The 20602-nt window shown below is 35.1% G+C and overlaps 1 long non-coding RNA gene across 2 annotated transcripts in view; it reads left to right on the forward strand.

The window, feature by feature from the left end:
- Positions 1-15887: 15887 nt before the first annotated feature.
- The window catches only part of LOC135363961 (uncharacterized), a 101214-nt gene continuing 96499 nt past the window's right edge, over positions 15888-20602 (forward strand). Inside the window, exon 1 of one of the 2 annotated variants that reach the window (XR_010410399.1) lies at positions 15888-16119. This is a non-coding gene — a long non-coding RNA (uncharacterized LOC135363961). The remainder of the gene's footprint in view (positions 16120-20602) is intronic. The other variant, XR_010410398.1, reaches the window with a different exon arrangement.

Here is a 20602-nt window from a genome sequence, read left to right on the forward strand (position 1 = left end):
AGTTGAATACATGACAGGATTAGTAAGGTGACATGATCTTTACATCAAGTTTGTAGGTTAAATATCAGTGCCTTCATTTTATGGATGGGGAATTTGGATAAGAGGAATTAAGTACATTTCTAATGATTATAGGATAGCAGGTAATAGAAACAGGATTTGAACTCAAGGCTGTGTGTCTCTAAAGGCCAGGATACTTTACCAAAGTCCTCAGCATTTTCAGATAGGTTGAAATAAATCCATGTACAGGAAAATAAACATTTCCTTAAAGAAGTCATAAACCCTGCAGAGTAATAGTTTTGATAATGCATTCACCTAATTTTCCCAACACTATGTTACACTTAATTCAGAATTTTTCATTTTGTTCAATTTCCTCCAAGAACTGTAAGTTTTCTTGAATGATGTTTGCATTACAAATATACAATTGTTGGAAGTTTCCTTAACAAACTGACAATCATTTCAAGGATATGTTTTTTGTGAGGAATAAAACAATTAGAAATTTTAAACATTCTAAATATGTCCAAAAATATTCTAATGCCTACTGTTAGTTTGGGTCACTTTTTATATAGGATACATTGTTTTGTTTTGTTTTTTTAAAGATTTTTTATTTATTTATTTGAGAGAGAGAGAATGAGAGACAGAGAGCACAAGAGGGAAGAGGGCAGAGGGAGAAGCAGACCCCCCGCTGAGCAGGGAGCCCGATGTGGGACTCGATCCCGGGACTCCAGGATCATGACCTGAGCCGAAGGCAGTCGCTTAACCAACTGAGCCACCCAGGAGCCCCTTGTTTTGTTTTTTTTTAAGTAAGCTTTAGGTGTGAAACAGGAATAAAAACTTTTCTTTTTGACTTGCTAGGAATGAGATTCCTGAGAAGGTCCTATGTAAATGTTAGCCAGAAGGAATTGGATATAAGGATTAAGTTTAGCAAAGAAGTCTGAATAGAAGACACTGAATTGGGGATCATTAGAGCAGTGGGGGCAACTGAAGCCATCTATGTGGTACAGTCATCCTGCAAGAGTTGTAGACTGAGGAGAGAACATGCCTGCAATACAACACTAACATTTAAAGGACTGGTAGGAGAGAGTAAGTCTGAAAGAGATGCTGAGTAGGAATCACCAGGGGAAAGTCAATAAGGAGAAAGGGGTAGGAGAAGCAAAGAAAATAGTATTTTTAAAAGGTTTAAAGCTGCTGAGATGTCTACTGGTTTTATGACATGGAGGCCAATGGTGACCTGGGGAAGAATGTTTTGGTACATGATGGGGACATAAGCCCAATTTCAGTGTCATGAGGAGTCAATTAATCAGTGAGCAAAGCAGAGTGGAAAGTTTGGCCAACTTTGTCAATGTTTTTGGCTATAAATGTAGATAAGAAACAAAAAAAAAATTGTGGGGGAGGTGCAGTAAGGGAAGGTCATCCATGATTCTTTTTCTTTTTTTTTTTTAAGATTTATTTATTAATTTGAGAGAGAGAAAGAACTCTCATGCATGCACACCTGGTGGGGAGGAGCAGAGGGAGAGAAGCCAACTTCTCATTGAGCACCAAGGCAAGTATGGGCTGGATCTCATGACCCTGAGATCATGACCCCAGTGGAAATCAAGAGTCTGGAGCTCAACCAACTGAGCCACCCAGGAGCCCCTGTAATTTTCTTTATTTTCTTTAATTATTTTCATATAAAAGTACTGAGCAAACTTACATGCCAGTGGAAAATTCAGTGAAGATGTTCAAGTTATAGGTGAAAGATGCACTAAACAATTGAAGATCCCGAACAATTTGCAGCATAATAGGATGTAAATATTAGGCAGAAAAGTTAGATTCTAAAGTATATACGGATAATGTGACTGTCTTTTCTCCATACTAGCCTCAGCATCCAAAGGAAAACTGAGTATAATAACATACTTTCCTCTTGTCCTTATTAGAACGAAAATATCAGGGCCCTTTCCTGTGGTAATCAAGGAGAAACCTAATAAGAGGTAATTTATTACATTTGCTACTCTGTTAAGAGACTTCATAGGGATGAAAATAAACCAAACAATATTTTACACAGAAATGGGGATTAGTCTCTTCACAGGGATTGGTAGACAACTCGCCAAGTTAGGAAAATTTTCCTTCTTCCATATGGATTTAGATTAAACCTTGCCTCCTTTACCTGAGTTTCTGTCCTTGTATTATGTATGCTTGAACTAACCGGTGCACTGATCAATGAAATATCATGTTTTAAGCTCTTACAGGTGAGAGTAACAGTGAATATGGATTCATAGCTATTTCAATGGTAATGTCCCAGAATTCATTCTACCACTACCACTACCTTCTCCTCCACGACCACCCTAAACCCTATTCTCCACCTGACACTAACTGACAGGACTTCAGTAACAAAGGGCATCAATACTTGGAAAGCATGAGAAGTAGAAGAAGCTTTTACTTGTGAAGACTTTTACTTGCAAAAAGTAATGCCTTCAGAAAAAAAGCTAGGTTTCAGTTTAGCTAGAGCCTAAGGGAATGGTCCCCCAAAATTGATGATACAGGTGGGGCAGGCAGAATAATGGCCCCAAATGAAGTCCACAACTTAATCCTTAGAACCTGTAAATATGTTGGCTTACATAGCAAAAGGGACTTTGAGGATGCAGTTAGCTTAAAGGCCTGCAGATGGGGAAAGAGCAGCTTGGACTATCCAGGTGGGTCCAATCTAATCATGGTTCCTTAAAAGCAGAAAACCGTTCTGGCTGGTGGTCGGAGGAAGACATGATGCGAAGACTGGTCAGAGAGAAAACACGAAGAAATAGATTCTTCCCTAGAGAGGGTGTGAAGCCTGCTAACACCTTAATATTGGGACCTCTGACCTTCAGAAACGATAAGATACTGAATTGGTGTTCTTTTAAGAGGCTAAGTTTGTGGTACTTGGTCATGACAGCTTTAGAAAGCTAATACATAGAATTAATTTATCATGGAATGAAGGAGCACATGGAGTAGAAGGTAACCTGGGAGTAATGGTACCTATTTTACAAAGCTGTTGTAAGAATTAATGAGATGGAATATATAAACTGCTTAACATGCTTTTTGGAATGTAGGTTTTCAGGATGAGTAATTATTACTTAATTTATTTTCACTGTTAAGAATTAAGAAACGTGTCTGCCTTCGGCTCAGGTCATGGTCCCAGGGTCCTGGGATCGAGCCCCGCATCGGGCTCCCCGCTCCGCGGGAAGCCTGCTTCTTCCTCTCGCACTCCCCTGCTTGTGTTCCCTCTCTTGCTGTGTCTCTCTCTGTCAAATAAATAAATAAAATCTTTAAAAAAAAAATTAAGAAACGTGGTTGGCATTGCTGATAAAATGCTGAAAATTTTATATATGGAGCTACTTCCATGTAGCTCATACTTAGATTTTGGAAAACCAAGTCATTATTTCTCAGTAATTAGTTTTGTGTTGATATTAAAGCTGAATTGTGAGCCCCCCCTCCAAAGGAAAATATATATATATTTACTCTTTGGGCCTTAGTTTTATTTATAAAATGACATTTTCTTATCTACTTTCCAAACTGCTTATGAGGACCAAATCCTTCATGTCAAAGTAATGGAACAAGGACAAAACTTTTTAAAAGCATGGGTTTAATATTTTAATGTGTGTGTATTTATAAAGGATTGAGTGTACTTTTTGGTGAAAAATATAGCAACTATTCTTGTCTTTATCACTCTGTTTTTGGCTCCATCCAGAGTGGTAATAGAGATGTTGGAAGCAGCATTAGGTAATGTGAGCTTTTCACATTATTAGCCATGGAGTCTGTTAAGCTACCCATTTATTTGTGGAGCTGCCATGGCTTCACAATTAAGGGGAAACACTAAAATCAAGGAAGCGTTTCTTAGTAATTTGTTGAGGATCAATTTAATTGTCCTTTGGCACTCAGTGCTGCTAAAACTCAATAAATAGTTCACTTGGAGGAAATGTGATGATGAGTAAAACCGATAGGAAACCAAGATCTCACTGTTAGTCACTATTCAGCTTTTGTCCCAAAGATAATGCTATCATGTTGTGCCTAAATTACATGTTGCAACTTGGGAAAAGTTCAAATATAAAAATAAGAATTCCAATCACCTATTTAAGTACATCTCAGACATATTTATTGAGCAAAAAACCATGTTGTATGCACCGCTGGTGTCATACAAAGATGGATTAGGAAAAATTCCTACATTGAAGCATAATAAATAATGGTAACTAATTTTTATAATGTCCTATAGTTTACAAAACTTCTCATGTATTTTATTTGAAAAGTCTAAAATCTAGTGAGATATAGGAATACATGTACAAAACTGACTTACAAGTGTAAGGAAACTAAGAATTATAAAAGAGGGATCAGTGATTTGGGTTGGACAGTTATTAAATGACTTACCATTTCATCTTTAGATGACAGATCTGAGTTATGCTACAAATTAGGACTAGAAATTAAATAGTAAATTTTGTTATTCTGTAAAGGAATTGGGTGTGGTCATTGCAAAACACCAAGTTGTGGTTGGCTTATTTTTTTAATCAGTGTTTTCAATGTATAACGTGCATGTAAAAAAAAAAAAAAAAAGATTTTTAAAAGTATACAACTCTGAGCTTGAAAAGCATGATGGAAAATATTTCCACCACTGCCCGATGTTGCATCCTGCCCTTTTGCAGTCAAACCATTTTATTGCCCATCGCTTCCTCCTGGCAGCCACTGCTTTGCTTTCTGATGCTATAATTTTATCTCTTCCAAAACATCACATAAATTAACCATAGAGTTGATAGTCTTGTGTCTGACTGCTTTCACTAAGCATGATTCTTTTAAGTTTCATCCATGTTGTTAGGTGTATCAGTAGTTAATCGGGGGTCAATTGCTTTTATTTCTGTGTAGATTTGCATTGTAAGGATTGACTACAATTTCTTCATCAGTTCATAAATTGATGGATATGAGGTTTGTTTCCAGCATCTGGATATTATGCATAAGCTGTTAAGAATATTTAGAAATAAATCTTTGTGGGGGAAAAAAACTTTTTTTTTCATTTACCTGGAGTAGTTTTTAGGAAAGGATTTTCAAGGATTTTTTTCCCATTTTTTAAAATATTATTATCTTATGTTAGTCACCATACAGTACCTTATTAGTTTTTGATGTAGTGTTCCATGATTCATTCTTTGCATATAACACCCAGGATTTTCAAAGATCTTATAAGAAACTGCCCTAAAATGTTCTACAAAGTGTCTAAGCTATTTTGTATTCACTAGCAAAATGTGAATTCTACTTTTATTATACCATCACCAGTACTTGAAGTTGACGTTAGATACTACTAAATATCAATGAAGATGGCTCATTGTGGTTTTACTTAGCATTTCCAAAATGACTAATGGACATCCTTTAACGTGCTTATTTCTAATCTTAGTTCTTCTTTGTACAAGTGTCTATTCAAATTTTTGCAGATGTTTATTTTTATTAAGGTTTTGGTTTTCTTGTTGAGTTGAAAAGCATTCTATTCACTGGATGGGAGTCCTTTATCAGATATGCTTGTGAATTTGTTCTGCCAGTCTGGCTTGCATTTTTTTAATGGAGTTTGATATTTTTTAAATGCTCTCTTAATCCAGTTTCAAGGCCCTGGCTTGAGGCAGGTCAGTTCCCCTATTCGAACAGCTGGTTAGGTACCATGGCAACCACTTTCCTTATCAAGTTATCACAGTCTAGTGTGAGACACACTACGTATCTGTTCTAATTACCCCGAGACCAGGTGCCAAACAACTAGGGACAGCCCCTAAGTCCTGAGCCTGTGAAATTATTCCAATTAAACAATCCACAGGAAGCCCGCCAGCAAAACCTTGGCATGCGTAAACTGCACCCTACAGCTCCAGTTTGCCGTTAGCCTGTCTCAGGCTGCAAACCACTGTGTGGGCCTCCATGGCCGCGTACTCTTTTTTGGAGTTGTAACAAGGAGATGTTCCTTCCAGGTATTCAATGGCCAAGAGTATTGTGTCCCACCATCCAAAGAATCTTTAAATCTTAGAAAACACCCTTTTAGTCTCTTAACAGTGTTTGACAAGTAATAGACCTAGTTTTCATTTATTAAATTCTTTTAGTAGGACCATTTTTTAAAAGAATTTTAAGTTCACAGCAATTTTGAGGCAAAGGAATAGAGACTTCTCATAGTCTCCCTTCACCTTCACATGGGGAACCTCTCCCATTATCAGTGTCTCCTACCAGAGTGGTAGATTTGTTTCAATAGATAAAAATGACACATCATATGGACACCCAAAGTCCATACTTTACATTACTATTAACTCTTGGTATTTACCTTCCATGGGTTTGGACAAATATATACTGATGTGCACCCATTATTATGGTATCACACAGAGTATTTTCACTTCCCTAAAAACCATCTGTGTTCTACCTATTCATCCCCCCACCTCCTCAACCCTTGGCAACTACTGGGGTTTTTTTCTACATTTCCCTGACAATTAGTAATGTTGAGTACCTTTACCTTTGGCCATTTGTATGTCTTCTTTGGAAAAATGTTCACTCAGAACTTTTCATTTTTCATTCGACTTTTTCCTATTGAGTTATGTGAGGTCATTATATATTTTGGATACTAATGCCTTGAAAGGTACATGATTGCATATATTTTCTCCGATTCTGGCCTTTTCATTTTGTTGGTGGATTCCTTTGCTATACAGAAGCTTCTTAGTTTGATAAAGTCCCATTTCTTTATATTTGCTTTTTTGCTTTTGGTTTTGGTATAAAATCCAAAAAAAAAAAAAGAAAGAAAGAAAGAAATCATTGCTAAAACCAACATCTAGGAGCTTACCCTCTGTTTTATTTGATGAATTTTATGGATATAGGTCTTACATTTAAGATTTAAATTCATTTGAGTTTATTCTTGTGTGTGTTGTAAGATGGTCCCAGTTTCATTCTTTTGCATGTGGCTATCTAATTTTACCAACACTATGCATTTATTTATTGTATATTCTTGGCTTCTTTGTAAATTAATTGACCATATGTGTGTGGGTTTATGTCTGGGCTCTCTATTCTGTTCCATTGGTTTATATATCTGTTCTTATGCCAACACCATGCTGATGTGATTACTGTAGGTTTGTAATATAGTTTGAAATCGGGAAGTGTAATGTCTCCAGCTTTGTTCTTATACCTCAAAATTGCTTTGGCTAATTGGGGCCTTTTATGGTTCCACACAAATTTTAGGATTTTTTTGGTTCCATTTCTGTGAAAAATGCCATTGGAGTTTTGATAGGAATTGCATTCAATCTGTAGATTGCTTTGGTAGTATGGATATTGAATACAGAATATTTTTCCATTTATTTGAGTCTTTTTCAATACCTTACAGTTTTCAATGTCCAGCTGTTTCACCTTTTTAGTTAAATTTGTTCCTATGTATTTTCTTTTTGATAAATTTGTAAATTGGATTATTTTCTTAATTTCTCGTAGTTCATTATTAATACATAGGAATGCAACTGATTTTTTTAATCTATTGATCTTTTTTATCTTGCACCTTTACTGAATTTGTTTATTCTAACAGTTTTTGGGTGGAGTCTTTAGGGTTTTCTATGGATAATACCAAGCCATCTGTAAATGGAGATAGTTTATTTCTTCTTTTCCAACCTAGATGTAATTGATTTTTCTTGTGTAATTCCTCTAGCCAGAACTTCCCATGCTATATTGAATAAAAGCGGTAAGAGTGGAAATCCTTGTCTTGTTCCTAATCTTAGAAGAAAAACTTTCATCCTGGCATATAATATTGGTTGTAGGGTTGTCAGATATGGCCTTGATTATGTTGAGATATTTTCCCTCTATATCACTTTATTGAGAGTTTTTATCATAAATTGGTTACATTTTGTCAAATACTTTTGCATGTGATCATATGATTTCTTTCTTTCCTTCATGTGATGTATTACATTGATTTTTCGGATGTTGAACTATCCTTGCATCCCTGGATAAATTCCATTTGATCATGTTGTATGGTCCTTTCAATGTATTATTGAATTCTGTTTATTAATATTTTGTTGGATTTTACATCTATATTCCTCAGGGATATCAGTCTGTAAATTTCTTTTCCTATAATGTTCTTCTGGTTTTGATATCAGGGTAATGCTGTCTTTGTAAAATGAATTCAAAAGTGTTCCCTCCTCTTCTTATTTTTTTGGAGAGTTTGAGAAGGATTGGTATTCTTAAATTTTTGGTAGAATTTACCATCAGAACCATCTGGGCCTGGACTTTTGTTTGTTGGGAGGTTTTTGATTATTGACTCAATCTTCTTAATAATAATTGGTCTGTTCAGATTTTCTTTTTCTGCATGATTCAGTCTTGTTAGGTTCTATGTTTCTAGGAATTTATCCATTTGTACATTGTCCAATTTGCTGGTATATAATTGTTTATAGTAGTCTTTTATGATCCTTTGTATTTCTGTGTATTGTCCTCTTTCATTTCTGATTTTATTTATTTAACCCCCCTTTTTTAATCCTTGTGAGTCTCAAAGTTTATTTTGTTTGCAGAAAAGAAAATTCTAGTTTCATTCATCTTTTGTCTTTTTTTAGTCTTTATTTCTACTCTGATCTTTGCCATTTCCTTCCTTCTAGCATTGGTCTTTTCTTTTTCTATTTGCTGGAGGTGTAAAGTTAGGTTGTTTGAGATTTCTTGTTTCTTAATGTAGATGTTTATCACTGTGAACTGCCCTTTGAGAATTGCTTTCACTGCATTCCATAAGTTTTAATATGTTGTATTTCCATTTTCATTTGTTGGAAGATTTTTAAAAATTTCTCTTTGGATATCTTCTTTGACCCATTGGTTGTTCGGCTGTAATTTGTTTAATCTCCACATTATGAGAATGTTCCTGCATTCTTGTAACTGCTTTTTAGTTTCCCGCCATGGTGGTCAGAAAAGATAGTTATAATTCCATTCTTCTTAAAGTTATTGACCTGTTCTATGGTCTACCCTATAATCCAGCCTGGAGAATGTTCATTGTGAGCTCTGGAAGATTGTGTCTGCTTCTGTTTTTAGGTACAAGGTTTTGTAAATGTTTAATTCTGCCTGGGCTAATGTGTTAAGTCCAATATTTCCATACTGATTTTTCTGTCTGGATGACCTATCCATTGATGAAAGTGGGTATTAAAGCCCCCTACTGTTTTATTGCTGTGTATTTCTCCCTTTGTCTGTTAATGTTTACTTTATATACTTAGGTACTTGTAAGGTGGATACATAAACATTTATAAATCTTTATATTCTCTAGTTTGGTTCATCACTTTATCATTATATAATAACCTTGTGTCTAATAACATTCTTTATCTTATGGTCTCTTTTTTCTGAAAAGGTATGGTTACTCTAGCTTTCTTTAGGTTTCCATTTACATGGAATCTTTTTCTATCCTTTCACTTTCAGGCTGTGTGTCTCCTTAAAGCTGAAGTGAGTCTCTTACAGACAGCATAATATTGGGTCTTTTTTTTTTTTTTTAATCCACTCAGCTTCTTATGCCTTTTAGTTACTAACTTAGTCCATTTATGTTTAATTATTGAAAAGTATGAACTCTTGTCATTTGTATCTTTTGGATAACAGTTCTTTATCAGTTGTCCTTTGCAAATATTTTCTACCATCTGTTGCTTATCTCCTCATTCTCTTCAGATTTTTTCTTCAGAGCAGAAGTTTTGAATTTTAATGAAGTCCAGCTTATCAATTATTTCTTTCATGGGTCATATCTTTGAGGTTTTATCTAAAAAGTCATTGCCATACCCAAGATTATCTAAGTTTTCTCTGTTATCTTTTCTGAGCTTATAATGTACATTTAGGTTTATATCCACTTTTGAGTTAATTTTTTTAAGGATACAAGGTTTGTGTCTCAACTCTTTTTTTTTTTTTTTTTATGTAGAAGATCAGTTGAGTGTATCTATGAGGTCTATTTCTTGGCTCTCTATTCTGTTCCACTGATATATTTATCTATTGTTTGCCAGTACTACATTATTGTTAGTACCATAACTTTATACTAAGTCTTGAAGTTGGGTAGTGTCAGTCTTCCAATTTTCTTTTTCAATATTATGTTGACTGTGGGGCGCCTGGGTGGCTTAGTCGTTAAGCGTCTGCCTTCAGCTCAGGTCATGATCCCAGGGTCCTCGGATCGAGCCCCGCATCGGGCTCCCTGCTCGGCGGGAGGCCTGCTTCTCCCTCTCCCACTCCCCCTGCTTGTGTTCCCTCTCTCGCTGTCTCTCTCTCTCTGTCAAATAAATAAATAAAAATAAAAAAAAAATATGTTGACTGTTCTACAACTTTTTCTCACTCCCTATAAACTTTGGAATCTGTGTGTGTGTGTGTGTGTGTTTTAATATATCCACAAAATGACTTACTGGGATTTTTATTTGGGATTGCATTAAATATATAGACTAAGTTGGGAAGAATTGACATCTTGGTAATATTGAGTTTTCATGGACATGAAAACAGACCTGAGTTTTATTTCACCTAACAGTACAAACTCTTTTGGGAAAGCACACCCTCTCCATTTGCTTTATGTATTTTAGGTGGGCATTAAAAAAAGGGGCAGGGATATGTTCTGATTGGGTAAGCAAATGTTAATATTCTGTATCTCCATGTGGAATACAGAAATGGTAAAGTAATACTATTAGAACCCCAGAAATGAAAGAATATGTTTTAGGAATTTGACCAAAAGAAATACTGGCTTTCTACTTAGAGGAGATATCAGATAAGATTTCTTTTCTCTGCATGTTCTTTCATTCTATTTCTCAAATTCTTCCATATTTACAAGTATATTTTTATACTGCATTTGTGTGTGACTTGTTGACTATATTCTACTATTTTCTAACTTGCAGTATTAGCATTAAAAGGTCTCATGTAACAGATTCTTTTTACTTTGTAACTAAGTAGTTATTTATTCTTGAAGCATGCAAAAATTTTTTCTCTAGAGTTAAAGAATTATATCCCAATATACCTAAGTGTTTCCCTTTTATTCATTTATCCTGTTTGGAATTCCATGAAGCCTTTTAATCTACAGAATCTGATCTTATTCCAGCTGAAGGATGTTTTCTCCTATTTATTTAATCCTTGTCTCTATCTGTTGTTTTTTGCTCTTCCTGTAATTCTATTTGCTGTGTGCTTTGAAATTCTTCTTTAATTTGAATGAATTCCTAATTTGAGCCTCATTTTATAATTTAATTCAGTGACCATTTTTCTGGTTTAATTCAAATAAAACATATAGCACATATACTTAGCTAATCTCACTATCTACCTACCTATATATTCTAAAAAACATGTTGTACTATAACTGAATCATCCTAAGTGCTCTTATTTATTTTGCTTCACATTATTCTCTCACATAGCTGTTCCAGCTCACTATATACTATGAGTGTTCTTTTTTTCTTCTTCTTCTTCCTTCTGTTTGCTGGGCTCTCTTGGGTTATATTGCCTACTTACATACCACTCTCGGTATGTAAGAACCTGCAGATCCTTAATAGGTGACAGTCTCCTGAGTAATGAGAGGCAACAAAACTCTGTCCTGTGGATTGGCAGAATCCATTCATGAATTTCATTGTATCCCTTTATGCTCCTGGATACAGTCTTTCTATTCTCTGGACTTCTCATCTGCAAAGTCTGGTGCTACTTCTGACTCAGTAGTAGAAATAACTCAGACTACCAGTCCTTCCCAGCAGCTATCTAGGGGTCTAGGACACCAGAAAATCCTTTCATGGACATGCTTAGAGATGAGCACTGGCCTTTCTCATCCAAGCTTTGTCTTAAGAAGTTGTGTTATTCTGACCCTCCTCTTAGGGTTTTTCCTGTCTGGCCTTTACTTCATAGGGGAAAACATAAATATATATATAATTTTTGTCAGTTCTCTCGTTCCAGGATCTTGCAGAGCCTGTCGTGTTTGTGTTAGGTTTCCAGGTGCCATGTTCTTACTAATGTCACAGCCACAAAGCTCAGGAAAGCTGGTTGCTGGTTGGATTGAAATCAAGAGTAGAAGGTAGAAGGGATCTCCTTAGATGTGAAGTCTTCTTAGTATCCAGACAGAATTCCTAATGTTGATAGCCTTCCTCCTATCCACATAAACAATCATCACAGTGAATAGGATGGCATGGGTAAGATTTAAAGTAGCATGACATGTGCAGAAGTCACAGAGTAGATGTCTTGTGTTATCATTTGGCCCAGTTTGCAAAGTGGAACCAGAATATGGAGATTTTTATAAATCAGGATATGGAGTTTAGTTTCACCCTAGTTAGTAGTAATAGGTTGTTAATGAAGGCACTTTTGAGAAATGAGAATTTTAAAGAAAATATATAGATTAGAATTGGAGGAGAAAATTGTCATGAAAATTAAAACAAAGCTATCTTAGTTAGATAGAAATGAGTAAAGATAGAGTGGAAGAAAAGGTTAGTGAAACTACTATCCATGTGCGTCTCTATAGTTTGCCACCTACATAGAATTTATATCTGCCATATGATTAGTACAGGCCAAGGCAAATGAGTGGAAGGAAAGTGTCCCTTCTAAGAGGGTAACATAGTATCTGTACTACCACTCCCCCATTCTCCTTTCCCAGTCTTCTGGATGGATGATACCACAGTGATCTGAAGCTCTGTGTCCCTGACTTGTGGCTTAGAAGAGAAATGCTCTACCCTCAGCATGCCACACATGAGGGAGAAATTATGTTTGGGTGTGTTCAGCCCCTAAATTGTGATTCTTCTTATTTCAGAAAACTCTATCTTCTTCTGAGTAATACAGAGGAACCTGTTACCAAGGGTAACGGTGGAAACAGAAAAGAGAATAATCCAAAAAGGATATTTCTGAAGAGTCATACTGGACAAGCTGACTGGCTGAATATAAAATATGAAGGGAACTTTTTTGTTCCCTTCTGCTTTCACCCTCAGACTCCAGATAGTCTTTCCTCCTATATTCACTTCCATTCCTATGCTGCATTTTTGGTTCTTACTGCTCTCTTTTAATTCCTCATATGTATCCAAGTAATGACAATAGTTCTTCATGTGTTATTCTTTTTTTTTTTTTTTTTAAGATTTTATTTGTCAGAGAATACAAGCAGGGGGAGCAGAAGGCAGAGGGAGAAGCAGGCTCCCCACTGAGTAGGGAGCCCAATGCAGGACTCAATCTCAGGACCCTGAGATCATGACCTGAGCCAAAGGTAGATGCTTAACTGACTGAGCCACCCAGGCATCCCTCTTCATGTGTTATTTTAATCTCACTCCTTCCTGTTCACTGATGAGCCTCAGAGACTAGATTTGCTTCAGCTCTAACTGTCCTTCTTGGACAAAATAAATTACTCTCAGTCCATGATAAAAATTTATATTGTATTTTGATATAATGATAAATTTTACATTGCATTTTCCCCCAAAATATTGCTATACATATTTTATAATCATTATAATAAATTTTATTTTTTAATTAAATAAACCTGTTAACTGTTTACATTTTAAAAACTTAAAATCTGAAATTATATTGAAGATTAATCTCTAAGGTCAGAATTTTAGAATGAAAAATAACTGTTTTTGGCTTGATTTCTTAACTTTAATTTTTCTACTTAAGATTGTACTGCCAATAATTATCACCACAGTGAAAATATTTTTTATGGACCTCAAATTAAAAAAGAAACGAATATTTTTAAGGTTTACTAAGTGCCAGAACTTGATAAGCATATCCCTTATAGTCCTCTCATATCTCAACAGTTTACAGTAGATGTTATTGTCACACTCCACTTTTTTTTCAGATGAAAAATGTGAAGCATAAGAAATAGAATTTTGGCTCAGGTCTACTTCATGGAAGTTCCTGAACCCACCATGTGGTTATTTCCTTAATTCTAGAATGTATAGTTTGAATAAACATATTCAAACTTATAAAATCCCCACATCGGTTCCCTGACTCATGGAATGTAGATTTTAATGACAAGAAAAACCAAGTGGAAGCTACCAGCACCAACTCTATCAAAACAACAAAGCAAATTCCATACTGCATTCCAAAACGCACTACAGAGATTACTGTTAACAAAAATGATGAAAGAATGTTGACTCCCACCCTATCTCTTCACCTCACTTATTTGACCTCTGATGAAGAAAGGTGGTCCTTGGCGAATGACCGTGGATTATCATAAATGTATTCAGTTGATACAATTGCAGTTTTTGTTTCAAATGTGGTTTCATTGCTGGAGCAAATCAGCGCACTCCTCAATACCTGCAATGCAGTTATGCAGTTATTAATCTCATGAACAATTTTTTCCTCTATGCCTGTTAAAAACAACAACAACAACATGGAGAACCATTTCCTTTCAGCAGGGACGGCAACCCACATCCACTCTACTATTTTAAAACGTACCAATGCACCAGTTCTAAGTCCTAATGTAGTACACAGGGATCTTGACCATCTCTCTATTCTATAGGGTATCATGCTAGTCCATTACCCTGATGATAACATATTCGTTGTATTTGAAGAGTAGGAAGTTGGGACTACTTTAGAAAAATTAAGAAAAAAGCATACCAGAAAGTAGGAAATCCCAAAAATCTAGAGGTCTAAAACCTTAGTGAAATTTGTAGGTGTCCAGTTATCTCAGGAAGGTTGAATTATCTATTTCAGGGGAAGGACAATTTGCTGCATCTGCTTCCCTACCATGAAGAAAGCAGTCACAATGCTTAATGGAGCTCTTTGGATTTTGGAAGCAACATATTTCCTCATTGGAGTGTGCAACTCCAAACCAATTACCAAATAATATACAAGGTTGCCTGTTTTGAGCGAGACTCAAAATAAGAAAAGATTGCAACAAATACAAACTCCCATACAAACGGTTCAATCATTGCACCAAAAGATCAGCAAATCTGGTGGTGCTTGGAGTGTTTGTGGCAGTTAGGAATGCTATATGGAATTTCTGGCAAACTTGTAAAGGTGAATCCTATCCTAGTCCTTTGAGATTTTGAGGCAAAGCCATGCCATCTTTCCAGATAACTTTTCTCCTTTTGAGATGCAGTAGACTTCTAGCTTGCTACTAGGGCTACTAGAGAATAAACCTTGACCATAATGAATTGGGTATTTTCTGACACACCCAAGACATGGGGTTGGGTGTGCACAGCAACACTCCAATGTCAAATGTGAGTGGTATATTTGAGATTAGGCTCAAACAAGCCCTGATAGCACAAATAAGTTACATAAGTAAGTTGCCTAGATGCCTATTCTTGTCAAATTGTTTTTTGTTTGTATGTTTTCCTCATGACATCATTTGTGTCTTCATGGTGAATTCCCTATGACCAACTGACTTAGGAAGAAAATAAAGATAGGAGCATTTTTAAGATATTTTTGCACATTATGCTGGCAATTCCCCAAATTGGATTAAGCCAGTACTAATCTAGCTGCACTCTAGGGTGGTTTTGAAGGACAGAAGTAAATGGGGAAACTCCTCCCTGAAGAGCGTTTTGAGTAGTATACCTGGTACACATTTTGCCTGGAAGTAGTTATGGCCAGAAACAGGATCTTCACTAACCCAGTAACAGTGGTCAGTGGCTTGGCCTGATGCTCCAGGACTTGGGACAAACACAGTACTGAGAAACTGAATATATAAATGAAGAATGGTCAGACCATGGATAAAAATAGAACTCTGATGTACACTCTGAAGAAATCTGCCTAGGAAACCAGCCCTGTTATCTACAATAAACAGCTCAGGAAACCAGCCTGCTGTAAATCAGATTTATAGGGAGGCAGATTGTTATCTTTGGTAACAATCCAGGCAGTTAAACAATAATTTCTGTGACAACTGAACCAACATGGCCAGGACTTGATTAATAATTGACAGCTCTCCTGTTGTTTGTCCCTGCTTCCAACTTAGTACCAATCAGAGAAAGCCAAATATGCACCCCTAATCAATCACATGGGCTAACTAGAAGGGGGAGCACCCTATCTACAGCTTCTCTGTACCAACAACTTCCACTCAGTGCATACGTGAAGCCTTTCCTTATTTCCACTATGCAGCTTTCTCACTCTTAGGCCTGTCTTTGAGACTGACAAAATGCCAGTCATACTGGCTGACTCCCTTGCTGTATAGCAAGATCAAGAAAAGCCTCTGCTTTTTCCTTTGGTTGGTCTTTATTTCCATGTTGCAAATTGGAGAACAAGAAGTCTGAGGAAGAGGTATGTGGATAGACTTCTCCGAATGGGTGCAGTGCGGGAAGATACTAGAATCTCACGTGAATGCTCACCGAAGAGCAACTTCAGCAGAGTAGGCTTTTAATAATTGATGACCTACTCTGTGTCTATGAGTCCTTCTCTTTTCCCTAGAATCCCTAGGGTGAAACTCTTTTATCTGAACACGGAGACTTTTTTTTTTTTTTCCAAGCTATTTTCAATTTAATCTGGCTAGTGCTTTTTTCAGATGGTTCTTTCATCATTAGATCATTCTTTCATCTGTTATATTTATTACTTTTCATTTTCACCTTGGGAGAACTTCTTATATAAATTTACACTTTATCACTTCTTGTTTCCTGTGTGTCTCAATTCTGTCATTACATTTTTAATTTGTGTGTGTTGATGTTTCTTTTTTTTTTTTTTGATTTGTTGGATTTTGTATATTTGTTGAATTATCTTTAAATAGTTTGGCCTATAGTCTCCATAGATCTTCCTCCTTTTTCATCTTGTTTAATAAGATCCTTACTTGCTAAAGAGAATTATAATTTCTATTTAGTTTTTTGTTGTACTTGAAATGTACAGTTTTGTTTATGGCATCTCTAGACTTACATAATTTTCAAATATTATATAACAAATATATTTTCTTTTACAGCTTTTGGATTTTATATCTTGCCCAGGGATAAATCTCCACCCCTAGATTATTTTTGTATCATACCTTATTTTACTTCTCATGTTTTTATAGTTTTATTCTTTATTTGTAAATCTTTCATCAGTTAGGAACTTATTTGGTGCAACCATATTTATGAATTTAACTTAATTTCCCCATCCTAATTATTATGTAATTGTGTGAATGTTTTTGGAATTGTATATCATTTACCCACTGGAAAAAATAGTAAAATATTAACATTAATTATTAAAATAATAAGCCATCCTATAACTTCACTGGAACTATGAGTCAATTTAGCTTCAGTTAAAAGAATAATTTTGTAGCACAAGAAAAATAATTAAATTCTGCAGATAAATGACTTTCAAAACATGAAAATAAAGCAATTTACAATATAGTCTAAAATGTTTGACAATTCTCCATACCTTCTGCTCAATATTACGGTCAACCTAAAACTGCTCTAAAAAATAGAGTCTATTAAATTTTGACAATAATTTTAGCTGAATTTTTAAAATGAATTGATCATTAGTACCTAGGATGACTTTCCTAGGACAAGTTATACCAAACTAACTTCATTTCTCTTTTCAGTTGCACCTATTGAGTTTAATATCGGTCTCAAGATTATTCTAAGGTCTTTTTTCTAAGTATTTGCATTTTTAATATTTAGTATAATATCTGAGGTGGAATGAGCATTCAATAGCTATTAAACTGCTGAATTTATGAATCATAGTTTAATTGAACTACATTTACTACCTCTTAGTTGACTAATGACCAATCTAAACATCATTGTTAACTAATTAAAATTCAGAAAACTCAGCAATTCTTTTTTTCACAATAGCTAAAATCTCTAGTATCATGTTTAATTCTGGTGTAAGTATGTAAATATTGCCCATAAGTAAGATTATATTTAATGCCATATCACAAAAGATGTTTCTTATTAAGCTGTGAGTTCTGTGTGCATGTGTTACATGCCTCAATGTTTGTTATTCCAATCACATGGCACTTGTACTGTTTTCTTTCAAATGACATCTGTTTGAAGGCAGTGGAAATCCCTTTCCCAAACTCTATTATCTCTTCTTCATCTAATTCAAAGCCATAACTTTAATCAAAATGTTTTAAATGCCTCTGATTTTAGTAGTGGTTGATAATAGTAAAATTCATGCATAGACAAATATTTACTAACTAGATAATTGGTTCACTAAGTTAAAATAGGTTTATTAAAGTATCTTATGTTCTAAATTGTACTGTTGAATCTTAAAAACGTCTGTTAATGTTTCATTTTTACTTACATTTATGAGGTTCTGAAAATGAACAAGATAAATTTTCTTCAAATATGAGTCAATAATCAAGATCTATTTAAATAAAAGGCAAATATGCAAGCATATCTCATCATTGAAGTGCTTGCATCCAGAGCTATAAGACTTAGGATAAATTGTGATTATTCATAATAAAATCAGAATAGTACAAATTTTAAATATGATCCCACAACATTCAGCCAATTGCCAACCACTATATGAATTTTACAAGGAGTAATATACTTTCTCTCTTTTGAAAACCAGAAGAAACAAATGTTGACCATAGGAAAAGGAAATTAACTCTCTGTAGATTGCTATAAAAATTCATTATTTCAGTTTCTCTTTTATTACATAATTTCACTTTATGTTGTCCTTACTGTTCACTTTAAATAGAAAGTAGAAGCAGTTTGTTCTGGTGGAAAGAATACAGGCTTAACAAACAATTATTTGGTTCTAATAAGATCTGGTTTTATAGGTTTTGATTTAAGTTGTAGTAAGAACAGATAACATGAAATATATCCTCTTAAAAAAATTTTAAACTACAAGCTTAACTGTAAGCACAATGCTGTATAGCAGATCTCTAGAACTTATCTTGCATACCTAAAATTTTATATGTTTTGATCTTTAATATGCTTTTGGTGTGTCACAATCACTGTGAATTTTAGTTTCTTTATCTGTTAAAGGAGGCTAATAATATCTCCTATTTCACAGGATTAATCTAGGGATTAGGTAAAAGAATGTTAAGAATATTAAAAATATTTTATAAATAGTAAAGTGAAATAAAGGCATAAAATATTGAATATAATTATATAGTATAAATTATTGCATATAATTTTAGTGAACACTGACTATATGCAAATATAAAATAACTTTCATAACCCTTTGAAGTAAGTATTATTCCCATCTTATAGGTGAGAGTACTGAAGCAGATAGATCTTTTTTTTTTTTTAAAGATTTTATTTATTTATTTGAGAGAGAGAGAATGAGAGACAAAGAGCATGAGAGGGAGGAGGGTCAGAGGGAGAAGCAGACTCCCTGCCGAGCAGGAAGCCGGATGCGGGACTCGATCCCGGGACTCCAGGATCATGACCTGAGCCGAAGGCAGTCGCTTAACCAACTGAGCCACCCAGGCGCCCTGAAGCAGATAGATCTTAATTGCCCCATGTTATATAGCCTGTGAATAGTAAAGCTGGGAGGCAAATGTAGAAAGTTTGACTCAGCCTATGCTTTCACCATTATGCTATACTGCCTCTATGCTACTCAAATGTTTGCTAAAATAGGAGTTACCTTGTACATAAAAATCACCAATCTTCTCTCCTTATATAGATAGATACACCTTTCCTTTTTAGTAGTTCAAAATTGTTCTAGCTGTCACCCTAAAAATCAAATGTTGAGGCCCTTTTATATAAAGCACAGAATTCTTAGCATAAGAGAGCTCTATTAGCTATGTTTCACTTTTAAAATGGCAACTGGAAGTATAAATCTAATATGGCTAAACTATGACAGGATGCAAATCAATTTATTAAAAAAAATGTATTTTTCCCCATAAATAGGTTTGTTCAGTATATTTTTTTTTCTTAGTTTTGGCACATTAAAACTTTTTTCTGGGGGCACCTGGGTGGCTCAGTCATTAAGCGCCTGCCTTCGGCTCAGGTCATGATCCCAGGGTCCTGGGATCGAGCCCCACATCGGGTTCCCTGCTCGGTGGGAAGCCTGCTTCTCCCTCTCCCACTCCCCCTGCTTGTGTTCCCTCACTCACTGTCTCTCTCTCTCTGTGTCAAATAAATAAATAAAATCTTAAAAAAAAAAAACAAAACTTTTTCCTGGATCCAAGTAATAGAGCATAACATTTCATATTCCTCCAATAGATAAATTACAAAAGATTCTTTTTTTAAGAAAAAACATTTCCTGGCTTCAACAAACAGATGTATAAATATGCTGAAAATACTACCCAAGGTAATAGATTGAATATAATCCCTATCAAAATTCTAACAGCCTTTCTTACAGAAATGGAAAAGCTGATCCTCAAATTCATATGGAATTATCAGTGGCCCCTGGTGGTCAGAATAATCTTGAAAAAGAAGAACAAAGTTGGAAGACTCATACTTTCAAAACTTACTACAAAGCTATAGTAATCAAAACAGGATGGTATTGGCATAAGGATAGATGTATAATTTATTTCTGGATTCCCAATTCTGTCTCATTGGTCTATACATCTATGAGCAGTTGATTTGTGACAGGGGTTCCAGGTCCATTCAAAGGGAAAAAAATCCTTTTCACAAATAGTGCTGGGATGGACAAGTGGATTTCCACATGTAAAAAAAATGAGGCTGGACCCCTGTATCACACCATATACAAAAATTCAAATGGAAAAACAAATATAAAAGCTAAAATCATAAAATGCTTAGAACCATACTTAGGACTAAACTTGCATGACTTTGGGTTTGGTAATAGATTCTTAGGACACCGAAAACACAAGCTTGTTGCTTGTGAAGATTAAAATAGACATATTTGACTGTGCATGTTGGCA

Source organism: Mirounga angustirostris, unplaced genomic scaffold (genome assembly GCF_029215605.1).
Source record: "Mirounga angustirostris isolate CCGP_5_RB_7025 unplaced genomic scaffold, mMirAng1.0.hap1 SCAF_4, whole genome shotgun sequence".
NCBI lineage: Eukaryota > Metazoa > Chordata > Mammalia > Carnivora > Phocidae > Mirounga > Mirounga angustirostris.